The following is a 6,292-nucleotide window of genomic DNA, read 5'->3' on the forward strand; positions in this document are numbered from 1 at the left end:
TTACAATTAGCTTCATTCAAGTTCGAACTCAAAACTTTATAATTATATGTGTTATTTTAAGTGGTGTTTGTCATTTCGTGTGGAACACAAAAATAAGTGAAGTCCCTTCGAAAACTCAAGACTCTACAGTTATGTGTTGTTTTAAATGGTGTTTGTCAATCATAACAGTTTTTCTTTTTCTTTTCATAATAACTTGATTGACAATGTAGATTTCTTTACATCAATATTGCATGAAAATACCTATTTTCATTTGTGAATAATTGATGAGTTGAAATATCTCTGCAATTGAGATGACTTACCAATATGATGCAAGAGTACATCCACAGCCATGAGTGATTGTGCTAGTGAGTGAGTGATTCAGTGCATGCTAAAGCCAAACCTTGACAAATATGAAACTGACACAATATGTACTCCGTGATTTTTCATTTTCAATTCCCAAGCAAGCTTCAATTTTCATTGATCCTCATATGCAAACCACTTGGAACAGTGTCCATACTTCAAATTAATTTCTTAATTCAATTAATTCCTAGATACAGTACATATAATTAATATTAAATGTAGCTAGTAATAAGGATGAAGCTGCTGGTCATGGGAACTCAAATTCCAACCCCTTCCTCAAACCAAGAAAACATTTGGCTTTAATATCTGCACCTCAAGGTAATTAATTAACACTTCATAAGTATCTTGTCCCTCTCTAGATATATCTCCAATACATGATTAGGCACCAAAAAACAGCAGGATAAATATATATATATATATATATATATATATATATATATATATATATATATAATGCAACTTTAAAAAAACATACTTTTACTAAAATGTGAAAATTTGGATGTCTCGTACGTTGAGAAAGAAAAGAGCATTCCTTCAAAAATATACTCCAACCCATTACACTTTGTAAGAAAAAAATTAAGAGACATAAAGTAGTTAAGCTATATAGTAAAGTACAATAGGTAGAGTATGCACACCATTTATACTAGAGACAATGTCTCCCTTACCCTTGCCAAGTAACCAAGAGCATATACCTTAATTTGTTCAACCAGCATCATGGCAATATAGATACCTAATTAGAGAAAATACAATTGTTCGTCAATTTTCAAATAACACTTATTTCATCACACTAACTTTTTTGACCCGTTTTTGCTTAATGCCAAATAAAGGACAAATGCTTCTTCCCACAACCAATTGATATAAACATCAAGAACAATTGATACAATTCTATCACACTAACTTCTCTTTTTCTCTTTGTATCATTAATCAATAGGAGATAAACTAAGGGTGTGTATAATTTAATAGAGATGGTTACAAATCCTGCTTGAATAAATTATACTAATCAAATTAACAAAAATCTAAATATAGACCTATCCTCTCGTCAAAAGATCTATTCTATGATTTTAAATTGTGGTTGCGATCACATATTCGTTTGAGGCCACTTTGATTGTTGGCATTGTGGTTGTTGTATGATGCATATCACACTCGTTGTAGTATGGAATTATTTTTTATTAGAATAAAATTTAGTAATTTACTACTTACCTTATACTTTACACATCTCCTATTTCCTCTATAAAATCCCATTTATGTCATCATCAACTCTTCATCACTTTAGAATATCCAAAATCCTTTTAAAAATACCCTCAAATCTATGATAAAATTAAAGACCGAAAGCTTGAAAAATAATTTTTGTGAACAAAATGTTGCGGTTTGATCTAGTATGATGCCGCCATTGTGCCCAACATGTTGCGGTGTTAAAATGTGATTTACAATCGCACCAGAATTGCGATCTGATGCGGTTGAAGAAACTGCAATATTGCAGCCGCATCAATGTGATCAACAATTTGAAACAATGCTCTATATCCAACTCTTTTGAAATTTCTATCTTCTTTTGTTCTACACTAGAGGGTTGGAGATGATTAAAATGCACAGTATAGACAACATCAACTCCACTTAATGACCTAAAATCTCAAATATTAACTTCCCTCTCTTTGTTATAAGTTTATTCCCCCTAGAATGGATAAGATGACATTTCCATATATATAATAATTAAGAAAATGAAAAAGAGACTATTACTACTCAAGTTGGTATTTCTGTTGTAAAAGAATATTCATAGATCTGTGAAGTTAGTACACATAAAGAACCTAACAATAAATTCATCAAAAAAATATAGCCTAACAATATAACTGCAACCACTCCCCACTCAAAACCCAAATAGTTTTTATTCGTTAACCTAGTATTGTCTGCAAATGCAAAACATCTAATTACTGTATAAATAATATTTTAAGGAAAAGCAGTTTATATGATAATAAAATTTCACACAACAAATTTACTATAAAAATAAAATAAATAAGAATCATGAAACCCACCTGAAAGAAAGCAGAAACCCACCTGATCTCATACTGTCTTTTACAGACAGTATCGTCTGAATGTTTGTGCCCTCCTCTTTTGTTCTTCTTTTTTCTCTTATAAATAAACTTTATAAAGTCGTATATGGCTGATGCAGCATCATCAAGATTCTCATTTCAAAAGATCAATGGAAGTATTAGCAGTTCCACTGCATCATTCACATATGAATCTTGATGATGCTACATCTGCAAACAACGACTGTGATCAATCTCTCCACCATAGATTGTTACCAATAGCATATTATTGATATCTTCTTTAGGTTATATATAATGGCTAGAAAGTCTTATAGGGTATAGCTTAAAACTCAAAGAGACCACTCTCCAAAGATAAAAGGATAAAAGAAAGACCAATATGAAAAAAGAATAGAGAGAAAGAAGGGTTGAAAGAAAATTGAGATTTTATAGATGTGGACAAGCCCACGAGGAGATGCTGATGTGGCAAGCTATAAGTGGTTGGAACAAGTTTAGCACACGAGGACCATAATTTGAAAGGAATCTACTCATTTGAACTCAATTCATGCCTCAACTCAACAACAAAAAAAGCCAAAACCCCAATTTTTTAAAATAAAGAAAACAAATAAAAAATTAATTGGATCAACTTCTTCATAAAGAACAACAAAAGGGCATGCTTTCAAAACCTTTAAAATCAAAGAAAACCTAAAAAACTGGATTTATAATTAGTGAATCATACTTTGTTTTTTAAAAGGCAAATTAACCATACTTTGAAAGCCTTTTTAACCCTAGAAGGAAGAGATGATTTAATATTTTTTAAAAGAGAAAAATTTATCAAGAAGACTACTCTAAACACAAGGTGTGCCAAGAATAGATCGAGATAAGACAACAGACAAATAGTTAAAACAGTTCAAAACCAAATATAGATTACACTAAATTGTGACAATCACCTCCCTACTGAAGAAGATAATATTTTTTAAAAGGGAAAAATTTATTAACAAGACTAATCTAAGCACAAGCCGTTCCAAGAATAGATTGAGATAGAAGAACAGACAAATAGTTACAACAGTTCAAAATCAAATATAGATTACACTAAATTGTGACAATCACCTCCCTACTGAAGAAGATAATATTTTTCAAAGGGAAAAATTTATTAACAAGACTATTCTAACCACAAGGCGTGCCAAGAATAGATCGAGATAGGAGAACAGACAAATAGTTACAACAATTCAAAACCAATTATAGATTACACTAAATTGTGATAATCAGCTCCCTACTGAAGAAGATAATATTCTTTTTAAAGGGAAAAATTCATTAACAAGACTACTCTAAGCACAAGACATGCCAAGAATAGATCGAGGAATAGATTGAGACGGGACAACAGTTCAAAACCAATTATAGATTACACTAAATTGTGAGAATCAGCTCCCTACTGAAGAGAAGATTAAAAATTAAAGGTGAAAAATAAAATAAAAAATACTTAAGGTATATGAATTAAAACAAATTAGAGTGATAAAACAAATCTTTATATATATCAAGGAGGAGTACTCCAAGAAATAAAGATAATATATATACACTTGAAATAAATCATATAATAAAAATATGAATAAGGATAATTCTATACAATTATAAATATACATCAATAGCATATTTAAGAAAAAAAACATGTATTTATGTATAGCAAAACGCCTGAGATCTAACAAAAGAAGAAGGAAAAATAAAGGAGAGAACAAAGGTAAGAAGAGAGAGAACAAAAGGTTGATTTTGATCTATTTTGAGTGGAAACAGTAGAGGGAGGTTGGGCAATATATAGAGAAAGGAACCCGTCTATTTGTTGGTTGCAAACCATAGTGCTTATGTAATTGGTGGTTCAATTTACTTTCTCTTTCTCTCTTTTTTTTTGAAAAAATTTCTTTCTCTTTATTCCTATTGGTGGAATTAGCTGTATATATGGTCCTGTACTAAATGTTATACATGTGGCCTCTCAAACAAAAAATGTTATACATGTGGCCAGATACACATTTTAATCTTTAGCAAACCCTAATTTTAATGTTTAATTAATGTTTAATGGTTATAATTAAAACTTTTCAACCTCAATAACAAAATAACAAAGATATAATGGTAGAATTTCAAATTATTAAAAAATTAAGCAAATATACACGCATGTTGTAACCCGTTAGTACAACTTATATGGTAAACGAAGTCAAAGATATTTGATATATGTTGCGGCACTTATTCCATCAAGTAATCATACTCTTTTCAGCATTCCATGTGTATAAATTTCCCTGCTAAGCTTCTTAAAAAAAATTAAACAATTGAATAATGTAGCTAAAATGTGTATATGGCTATATAGATCTTTATAATGATATTTTAAAGTGTCACAATTAGGGAAGGTCCACCCACGGTCCTCATGAATTGAGAAGATTCCTTATTCCATATATCTTTCAAATGTGGTGTAAACTCAACTCTTTAACTTTTTAATCATCAAGTAACAACACTTTCAATCTCTCAACAAAACAAAAAAAGTAACACTTTCAATTCTATTAAAAATTACAGAAAATAATTTAAATTACAACATGCATGCGTTTTCTTCTAACACTAATTACTTAAAAAATTGTGTTAGTCATGAGTAACTCCAACGTTTGGTATTGCCAAATAATGACCAAAATAAATGGTTATAAGTTACGTGAGAGTGGTATTATGAATAAGATTGTTTCAAAACAATAGGAACTATTGAAGTGCTTTCTAACCAAGTGAATCAACTAGATGGAAATGATGTCATTCCATTGATGCTAGCACAATATATCTAAAATCACCATTAAAATTAGAGTTGTCAACTGTGCGGGAAGGATATCGCTTTCTCACTAATAACGGTAATCATGTAGATAGGACTCTTGTTGATGATGTCTGGCATAGGCATATTCCTTCTAAAGTCTCTTTGTTCGAGATCATTTTTCTCAATTTACAAATATGGCTGGTTTGCCTAGATTCACTCATTCATTCATGAGAATTATTTGGTTTGCTTCTGTATGGGCTATTTGGAAGAAAAGGAATAACCGTCTATTCCAAAATACGGTCTCTGATTCTTCTCTTATAGTTGAAAAGGTTAAATTAAAGTCTTTCTTGTGGCTGAAATCTAAACATGCAACTTTTAGCTATAGTTATCATGATTGGTGGAAGCATCCACTCTTTTGTATGGGTGTCCAGGTGTAATTCGTTTTTATTTTTGGATGGTGCTTTCAGTTTAGAGCACCTGGTTGTTGTAAATACTTTCGGTTGATTTACCTTTTGCATGTCTTGTGCAGGGTAAATTAACTTTGTTTATAGTATATCTCATTTTTGTTTGTTAAATAAAAAATTTGAGTTGTCAAATGAGATGGTATAATCCGCCTTTGCCATGTGGGCCAGCATGTATAAATGGATCAAATCGATATAAATACCTATACAAATCAATGCAAAATACATATCACATAAATAAATTCCTCAAAAAAAAACATATCACATAAATAAATATCCATAATACAAATCACTTGTCATCATAAACCTAGTAAAATTGTATTTAAAACAACTATACTATACTATAAATACATACATCATTAATACTATATTTTAGAACTACATTCATGCGGAAGAAAGTCACAAACACACTTCAGTCACCGAGTCTAAGAAAGAAGGGTAAAAATATCTAAAATTAGACTTAATTAGGGTCTTAAAATTAGTGGGTTGAGTGTAAAATGAGCAACTTATTTTGACATAAAAGAAAAACAAATAGGGAATCCCAAAAGTAGTTTTTTTAAATATTTAAAATGTGTCTTCTTGAAGCTCAGTGGACCAACTTTTTATATATATTTAAAAAAAAAAATGCTCATATAACCACCCAAGCTCATATATTGTTACATGTGGATGTACACTCACACTGGTTATAATACAAACAA

The 6,292-nt window shown here is 30.3% G+C and overlaps 1 long non-coding RNA gene across 1 annotated transcript; it reads right to left on the reverse strand.

The window, feature by feature from the left end:
* Window positions 1-802: 802 nt before the first annotated feature.
* On the reverse strand, window positions 803-4,139 carry LOC146950843 (uncharacterized). Its single transcript, XR_015027711.1, has 2 exons — window positions 2,367-4,139; window positions 803-1,069 (listed from the first exon to the last, which is right to left on the reverse strand). It is a non-coding gene; the product is annotated as an uncharacterized LOC146950843 (long non-coding RNA).
* Window positions 4,140-6,292: the final 2,153 nt, after the last annotated feature.

The sequence above is a fragment of the Medicago sativa genome, chromosome 2 (assembly GCF_051527215.1).
Source record: "Medicago sativa cultivar Bolivia chromosome 2, Bolivia_mono, whole genome shotgun sequence".
NCBI classification, from domain to species: domain Eukaryota; kingdom Viridiplantae; phylum Streptophyta; class Magnoliopsida; order Fabales; family Fabaceae; genus Medicago; species Medicago sativa.